This window comes from Propithecus coquereli, unplaced genomic scaffold (genome assembly GCF_000956105.1).
Source record: "Propithecus coquereli isolate 6110/MARCELLA unplaced genomic scaffold, Pcoq_1.0 Scaffold92, whole genome shotgun sequence".
NCBI classification, from domain to species: Eukaryota; Metazoa; Chordata; class Mammalia; order Primates; family Indriidae; genus Propithecus; species Propithecus coquereli.
Genome location: NW_012155507.1, coordinates 3,573,599 through 3,579,801, shown reverse-complemented (window position 1 = coordinate 3,579,801; position 6,203 = coordinate 3,573,599). Strand labels below are relative to the sequence as shown.

The window sequence follows — 6,203 nt, the reverse complement described above, 5'->3', positions numbered from 1 at the left end:
CAGTTCTATCCAAGGTGCTGCAGAAGACATTATTTGATTCTTCTTGATGGCTGAGTAGTATTGTGTGTGTGTGTGTGTGTGTGTGTGTGTGTGTGTGTGTGTGTGTGTATGTATCACATTTTCTTTATCCATTCATCAGTTGATAGGCACTTAGGTTGGTTCCATACCCTTGCAATTGTGAATTGTGCTGTAATGAACATAAAATTGCAGGTGTCTTTTTGATATAATGACTTCTTTTCCTTTGGGTAGATACCCAGTAGTGGGATTGCTGGATTCAAGGGTAAATAAAGTAAGTGAAGAAAACAGGAAGATAGAGATTCAGGATAAAAGAGTTCAAGCTCGTTTAGATACTTTACAGAGGAAGTACGAATTTATGACAATACAGAGATTGAAAGGAAATTTTCATGCTGCTCACAAAGTGAAAAGTTTAAAAACCAGCTTGAACTCATTTAGCCAGAATCTCCATCTTCCTGTTTTCTTCACTTATTTCATTTAATTATTTTTAAAATATATCATTCAATTCTTTCAGTGCATCAAAAGAGGACCTCAGTCTCTTGCTTTCTTTATTCTTTTCCTTGAGAACTTCAGTTAAATGTTCAACTTCTGCATAATGTTGTTCCTTTATAATTTGAAATCTTGTAAGAACCTCTTGTTCAACACCTTTAGTTTTACTCAAGGCATTTTCATGTCTGAAAAGCAGTTCTTTTTCAAGTAAAAAGCATTCTCACTTTTGAAGTTCTTGAGCAAATTTCTGTTGTGCTGCAGTTTCACACTGTTGGTGGGACTGCAAATTAATACAACCTTTTATGGAAAACGGTATGGAGATTCCTCAAAGAACTAAATGTAGACTTACCATTTGATCCAGCAATCCTACTACTAGATATCTACCCAAAGGAAAATAAGTCATTTTATCAAAAAGACATCTGTGCTCGAATATTTATTGCAGCACCATTCACAAATGCAAAGATTTGGAATCAATCTAAGTGTCCATCACTTCATGAGCGGATTAACAAAATGTGATATATACATATACACACACCATGGAGTATTACTCAGCCATAAAAAGGAATGAATTAATGTCTTTCACAGAAATTTGGGTGGAACTAGAGACTATTGTCCTAAGTGAAGTTTCTCAGGAGTGAAAAAACAAGCACCACATGTACTCTTTAACAATTTGGAACTAATCGATGCACACACGTGGGCACAGAGGGAAGTAAAAGTCATTGGAAATCAAGAATGGAGGAGGGGTGTTGTAAAAACCTCCCTAACAGGTACAATGGATATTATTTGGGTGATGGTTACACTAATAACCCTGACTTAGGCATTATAAAACTATCCATACACCAAAAAAATTTGTACCCAATTAATATTTTGAAATAAAAGAAATTGATCTAGGAAAAGAAGATGTGGAATACTATTGAGTCATAGAAAAGAAGGAATTTGTGCCATTTGTGACAACCTGGAAGACATTTTGCTAAGTGAAATAAGCCAGGTGCAGAAATACAAATACTGCACGATCTCATTCATATGTAGAGTTTTAAAAAAATGATCTCCTAGAGCTAGAGAGTAGAATGGTGGTTACTAGGGATTGGTGCGGTTGAGGGCGGTAGGTTTGAGTGATGTTGGTAGCCCATGGTATTTTTTTTTTTTTTTGAGACAGAGTTTCACTCTGTTGACCGGGCTAGCTAGAGTGCTGTGGTGTCAGCTTAGTTCACAGCAACCTCAGACTCTTGAGCTCAAGCGATCCTACTGCCTCAGCCTCCCGAGTAGCTGGGACTACAGGCACGCGCCACCATGCCCGGCTAATTTTTTTTTCTATATATATATTTTAATTGGCTAGCTAATTTCTTTCTATTTTTAGTAGAGACGGGGTCTCGCTCTTGCTCAGGCTGGTCTCAAACTCCTAAACTCAAACGATCCACCCGCCTTGGCCTCCCAGAGTGCTGGGATTACAGGCGTGAGCCACCGCGCCCTGCCAGCCCATGGTATTTTAAAAGGTTCTCTCTCTACGGACAACTTGCCAATTTCACAGAATCATAATGGCATTTAAAAATAGAGATTTCTTATATTCCGTTCCTCATGTTACATCCAGGTGGGCCTCAGATCTCATATTTTCTATTTTTAGCAAGCAAATTCTGGTTGATTCTTATAATTAGGTAAATTTAAAATATCCTATCAAAAATAATTTTCAAAGGGTAAGAAAGAGGAATCAGCTTGTTTACATGACTTGTGGGCATTTTTGAATCTACCCTCCTACCCTACCTTCCACTACTCCAACCCACCTCAACCTTTACCACCTTAACTACCCATCACCAAATCCACCGCTTTCGATATGCCTCTTGGAGGGAGCATGACCTTCTGGTATGTGTCATTTCATAGTACATACTTTTAAGGTATGAGCCAGCTTTGTTCTCCTAAGATAATTGATACCCTAAACTCACAAATATCCGCCCTGTAATAATGTTCAAACTATGTAACCCTGAACTGCTTTCCATAACATTCTGAGTCATGACGGAACCTTAACCCTGCTGTGTAATCATCTTTTCTAAGAATTTTGATTTTGATTTCAAAAAGTACAATTTATTTTTGCCTGATGGCAGAATCAAGGCAATATAAACTTGTGCTGAGGGAGAGCCATGTCAAATTGTATCCCCAGGAAGGAACAGGTAAAGCCATTCCTTAGAAAAAGAGAAGAAGGAAGCAAATGCTTGGAAGCAAAAGGGGAAGACTCTTGACCTTGGATGGATGTAGAAAAGAACATTACTTTTTAGCAGCTTTTCAGAAAGGAAGTCTACTGAGAAGTATGGTATGGGCTGGATCTGACTAGGGTGGAGGTGCTGATGGAGGGTTGCTGGCTGACATCATGAAAGAGAGCCTGTCACATCTGCTCCCATGCTAAATTCTCAGTGTTTTAAGGGCAAAAACCTTTTCTGCTAACTGTGCAATGAAAATTTCATTGTTCCTAAGTTATGCTTTTTTTTCTCTTTTCTGCCTTATAAATTCTATTTACCTTTATCACTTGAGTCTATTTATCACCTCACTCCCTCATATGTGAATAAACAATTTACATGTAAAATAATTAAACTAGCAGCAAAATAGCTAAAAACAAACAAGTGTATTTGAAATAATTTGTCATATAAATGACTCACTTGATATGAAAGTAAAGTCTGCTTGTTTGATACTTTGGATTTTGGGTAGCTGACATGTTTCAAAGGAGAGCCACTTGCATCACTACAACATCCAGTCCTGCGTCTTAATGAGGCCATGTTAGTTGGCAGGGCAACTATTTCTATTTCTTTAAAAGGTTGCTTGGTTATTTCGGAGGTATTAACTTTATGATCATTCTCAATTAACTCTTCTTCTGTTTGCTGTTTCTTCAAATCATGAAAAGAATCCAGTTCATCATCTAGGCAATTCACATTTAAGTACTTGAATGAATTGCAAAAAGGTGTTGTACAATGCTTGCTTTTATCAGAATAACATCTTAACGATGAACCAACTTTACCTCCAGATGAATAGATATCCAAATCACCTAGGGAGGTTAAAGATCTTCTCTTACATTTAGCTGATCCAAATTTGAAAAATCACACTCACCAGGGCAGCTCCCCTGATGTCTGTAGCAGCTTTTGAAATGCTTCACTACAAAATCCTGCCCTGGCGGCTTGATGACCCTCGGCTCCCTGGTGTGCTGCAACTGCAGTCTCCCCAACAACCACGTTCAAACCCATGGCTGGCTGGTGGAGATGAGGCTTTAACTGTAGATTTTTAGATTTTTTTTCTTTAATTTCTGGCTTGAACATTGCAATATTCCTTCCTATCTTAGTCCATTCAAACTGCTATAGCAAAATATCATAAACTGGTACGTTATAAGCAACAGACATTTAATTCTCATAGTTATGGAGCCCGACAAGCCCATGACCAAGGTGCTAGCAGATTTAGTATCTGATGAGGGTCCTCTTTTTGGTTCATAAATGGCCATCCTCTTGCTATAACTTCACATGGTGAAAGGGGCAAAAGGTCTCTCTTGGACCTCTTTTATAAGGATACTAATCCCATTCATGGATGGTCTGCCCTTGTGACCTAGTCACTTCCCTAACATCATTACTTTGTGGGTTAATATTTCAATATATGGATCTTGGGGGGAACACAAATATTCAGACTGTAGCACTGCAATATCTGACTTTGATCTTGATGCTTTTTCCATCTCTTTAAACTGGATTTTTTGCCTTTTAGTTGCCTTGTAACTTTTGGTAAAAGGTAGACATGACATACTGGATAAAATGAACTGCAGTAAATTGGCCTTTTGTAATGTAGTGGCAAAGGGTAGGAACAAAGGAGGCATTCTATAGTTTTATGATTAGGTTTAAATCTTTTGGTCAACTTATGCCCCTGGATTATAAACTTCTGCAATTCTCAGTTGCTAAAGTGGAGAAGTTTGTCTCGAGAAAGTTGAAGTTGGCATTTCCCTTCCTCCAGGTAGGTTAGGTTCTGATAAACTTCTATCAGGTTAGGCTTTTTAAAAATAGTTTCTCCTGAAGACAGACCTTTTTGAGAATAACAGACACTCTGACATATTTAAAAATGGTTAATTTCCCCTCCCCCTGCCAGAAGCACAAGGAGACTATTTTCTGATATTCACTGTGATGAACTGGTAGAGCTCCTGGAGGTAAAACTTACAAAAAGATAGGACCCCACCTATGACTGCATGTCCCTGGAGGTTTTATCTCTCAGAATTATCCATACAGAACCTCCAGCACATCTTCAATTACAGTTCAGGTTTTCCTACCCCATCACTGGTTCCTGTAGAGGTTTCTGCTTTTGGTTTCTGCTCTGGTATGTTGTGATTCTTTGTATCTGCCTATCTGCTCAAATTTGGGGGCAGTGGTTTACCTTATGATCAATCTCATTTTTCTTAAGCGTCTAAGAAAAGTTGCTAATTTTCAGTTTGTTCAGCATTGTACTTGCTTTTAGGATGGAGTGGCAACTTCAAAGATCCTTACTTGCCAGACCAGAAATTGGAAGACTTCATGTTTATTTACAAAGTCCTATTCTGTGCTGAAATTCTGATCTTAATCATATTAGTTACAGTTATTTTAATGTTTCTGTGTGGTACTCTCAACATCTAGTACTCCTATACATCTATTTATTTTATTTAGTTTTCTATTGATGTTGGTCACTTTGTCTTATTTTCCAGTATGTCTGCGGTTTTTATTATATCCCAGACATTGTGTATAAAATATTGTAGAAATACTTGGAGGTTCAGAATTGTAGTCTTCCCTCAAAGAGGATTTACTTTTGCTCCTTTCTGGCAATTAGAATGTGGACATATCACCTCTATAAATTCTGTGATTGATCTGTTTAGCAGCTGGTTTTAATCCTTTGAGGGGTCTTGTCTGTATCCAGTTTCCCTTTTCCTTAAAGTATAGCCCTCAAAAGCCTAAAATGAAAGCTTGGGACAGTTAAAAGAGACCCTTTTCTTTGACTTTGAATTCTAATTCTCTCCCCCAGCTTTATGAAACTGCTAAAAGCTCTAATGTTTTTTCAGCTTCTCAGAAGCCTATAATGGTTGATTAATGCATTGAGGGAAAAAGTGAAGAGAATGCCCTGCATATCATTCTATTAATATTTTCCCCTTTGTTTCTGGATTTTGACACTTCAAATTCTTGCTGTCTTAGTAGCTTGCTCATGCTTTAAAATATTTTAAGTAAGATTTTTTTTTTTTTACAGCTTTTCTACTTGATTTCTGCAAGGGTGTTTGTCTGACTCAAACTTACCTGTCACTGCTAAAAATGAAATTCTCCCATATACATTTTGATTTGTTGTTTCCTACATAATGTTTCATTACTGAATCCATTAGCTATATTTGCCCTTTTCCTTGGTTGAAGGAGTTATTTGTACTGAGATTCAGGGTGGGAAGAAATATATTCTATGGATACATTGTGGAATATTTTACCCCCAAGTCTGCTGACTAATTTCTTTTTGCTCTTGATAGCAATATCAAAGAGACCATTAGTACAAAGAGCTACTTTTTTTCCTACATTCTACAGATGTACATTTAAAAAGTGTGAATTATTACAATATTTTGAAATGGCAATACATCTTTTTATAATTTTTGATATATCACCTTGGTTAGGCTACCTTCCTTATTTATTCAATTGAAGATTAATCTAGATGCTGCTGCAGTTTTGCTGATGCAAAATCCC

The 6,203-nt window shown here is 37.2% G+C and overlaps 1 pseudogene; it reads right to left on the bottom strand.

The window, feature by feature from the left end:
* Positions 1–427: 427 nt before the first annotated feature.
* LOC105826804 lies at positions 428–5,854 on the bottom strand (annotated as a pseudogene).
* Between the last annotated feature and the right edge of the window lie 349 nt (positions 5,855–6,203).